Here is a 3,041-nt window from a genome sequence, read left to right on the forward strand (position 1 = left end):
GCTGGAAGTCCCTCCAGGCCTGCCTTCAAGGCCTGCTCCTTGTGTCCATGCTCTGTTTCAGGCTCTTCCATCATTTGGAGTTTTCAGAAGTTACAGAAATAAATTGCAGCAGCTGAACTTCCCTGGAATGCTCTCAGCCAAAAGTCCCGAATCATCTATTTTGGCGGATTGCTTAGCTGTCATTTTTGTACAGACATGCAATGTTCACCTTCATCTTCTTTGTTTCTCCTTCTCATGTTTGCACTTCTCATGTTTGCACTTCTCATGTTTTGGGTTGCAGGATCGTTGGTTGTGGCTGGCATAGATAGACACCGCTGAAGGAAATTGAGGTGAAATGGGGTTAAAATAAAGGTGAACGATCACATGGACCTTGTAAACAGGTTGAAACACAATATGAAAAATAAGTGGTTTCAACTTTGGCACTGAGGGAATGAAGTTGTTTAAATGAAGACACCAAAAGAGCATCCAAGTCTTCTTCAGAGCAGAGCAAGGCATATGGCCTACTTTGCAGTGTGGATGTACCTTGAGGCTAGAAGCAGGCTTCATTCCTGGAACTGCCTTGCCTTCTGATATCTGGAAGGTGGGTTGTTCCCTGCCATGGTTTGTGTGTGGGATTTTCTCAGCCAAAACTTTGAAAAATTTTGAAGTTGGCTGTTCTGCCCGCACTGTGATGTGGGGCTGCATGTTTGTAATTTGTGAAGCACCTCAGGGTGAAAGGCCTCCTGTAAACACTGTTATTCATCAGGAAATAACCAGGCCCGTGCTTTGAATGTTAGCTGGCATCATTCCCAACCTCCCCACACCATGTTCTGCTGTTTATTTTTGTTACTACAGTGGCGCCCAAGGATAAAATGAAAGTGAGTGTCCCTCGTGCTAAACACTACACAAATATAAATGTCATCTTCTCAATGGCAAGGGAGAAAAAGGCTGTGGGAAGGGAAATGTCTGAGACTGTTTCTTTCCCAGCTCAGCAAGCATGATTGGAGGGCATAAGGTCTCTATATTTTTCCTGATATGTAACCTTAAAGTGAGTCCCTTCAATGGGAACTGACCATCTAGATTCCTCTTCTCATTTATGGGGCGAAGAGGCATCCTGGGGGCACTTCACCAAAATTAAAATGCATCCTTCAGGTACCTGCTCTTCTCCACTGCCTTAAAGGAAAAAATACGAAACCAGATGTAGACACCTATAGTTGGAATTAATTTGGCTATTGCCCGTTGGGAGGACAACCCAGAGAGAGAAAGCTTCTTGTGGGCAAACCCCACTATATCAAACTGTAAGCAGCCCTGGAGGTGTTCAGGGCCAGATTGGATGGGGCCCTGGACAGACTGATATTTGGGGTGGCAGCCCTGTCAGTGGCAGAGGGGTTGGATGAGCTTTAAGATCCCTTCCAACCTGAGCAATTCCATGTTCTCTAATTATATGAAATGTACAAGTCCCTTGAGATACACTGCCTCCATCTTGGGGCTGAGCAACATGCTGATCTCTAAGACTGCTCCTTTCTCTGCATTATGGGAGCCAAAGCAAGAGACAACGATGTGAAATCTCGCAGCGGCACAGCTAAAGGAGAAGGGTGATGGTGGGAGTGTGTATGTCCAACCAGAGTGGGACGAGTAGAAATACCAGAGTGAATTGGATCTTGTGTGCCTGACAAGAGACCAGTCAAAGCTCCAACAAGCCTCCTTTTATTCCCACAGGAATGTAGTATGTCTTATAGGATGCCAAGGACGGTATTCATGTTAAAACCAAACAAAAAAAGGTCTTCTGTGCAGAATTAATACTGAGTGCTAGTGCTTCACATCAGGATTCAGGCTTTCTGGGGATTCTGGGCTGTGGAGCTCTCTGAGTTTTCTCCAGGGCAATTAGTATCCTCAAAAAAATGCACCTGCCTGCAAGCCATAGCAGATCGTTAGGGGTTAGTTCAGATGATCAGCTAAAATCCAGCTTCTGGAGCCTGCAGTACAGATCTGGAACTTGTGCTTGAACAGAAGTGCCTGTGGCTTCCCCTGCTTCCTGGCTCCTATTGACTCAGAAAGGATCCAGCAGAGCCTCTCCTTTTCTTGGCATTTTAACGTCCAGTTTTGGCAGGACTCCACCATATCAGGGGTGTAAAAAAAAGTACAGAATGAAGCTAACAGAATGAAAGAAAATCATTTTAAACAGGGCACAAACCCCTCCTGGTGGAAACATTGAGACAGCTTGTTTAAAGATCTCACCTCAAATCCTCTCACTCACCTTTGCTTCCCATTCATTTGGATGTCACATATCTGCAAGCCTCTCTGCTGAGCAGAGACCAATTTATTTTGAGCTGGGCTCAGGTTCTTAGCAAGTGGTTAGGAGAAAATTGAGGTATTCTTCCTGTTTGCACTGAGGTTCACTTTGGGGAACTGGTCAGTAATGATTACCACGGTCCAAAATGTCCTGGAACCATCTACTCTAGAATTGCACCACTTTGTGATGGTTGGAGACGGCTGTGTTTCCCTCCCAGAGTCTGATTGTGCTGAGTTTTATGGCTTGATATGAAATAAATTATTTTCTTTAGGTCTGGGCTAAATGTTAATGGGAGATTTTAATCTTCCTGGGCCAACTGGGAGATTTTGCAGTGCCAAGAAGGAATGCTTCCCATTCATCCCACCCACTGACTGGTGGTGCTGCCTGTTGCAGGGGGGTTGGAACTTGATGATCCTTGGGGTCCCTTCCAACACAAGCCATTCTATGATGCTATGATTCTATGATTCCATTAGGGAGAGGATTCCCATTACATTGTGCAGTGTTGGCTTGAATCCATCCCATTTTCTTCTTACAGTTTTTGGAGATTTTGAGGAAGTTTTGATAATGTCAGGAATGGTTGCCTTCTAGTTCTGAAGTAATGACTGCTGCACCTCCTCTCTGCCCTGATTACATGTGCCTGGACCAAAAGACTGCCATCAGGAGGGTATTTTGTGCTGTCACACACGTCTCTCCATCTAAATCCCTTGAGTCTGCCAATGCTCAGCTTTATGACTTACCTCATTATCATTACTCATTATCTTTCCACTGC

This window comes from Meleagris gallopavo, chromosome 3 (genome assembly GCF_000146605.3).
Source record: "Meleagris gallopavo isolate NT-WF06-2002-E0010 breed Aviagen turkey brand Nicholas breeding stock chromosome 3, Turkey_5.1, whole genome shotgun sequence".
In the NCBI taxonomy this organism is placed as follows: domain Eukaryota; kingdom Metazoa; phylum Chordata; class Aves; order Galliformes; family Phasianidae; genus Meleagris; species Meleagris gallopavo.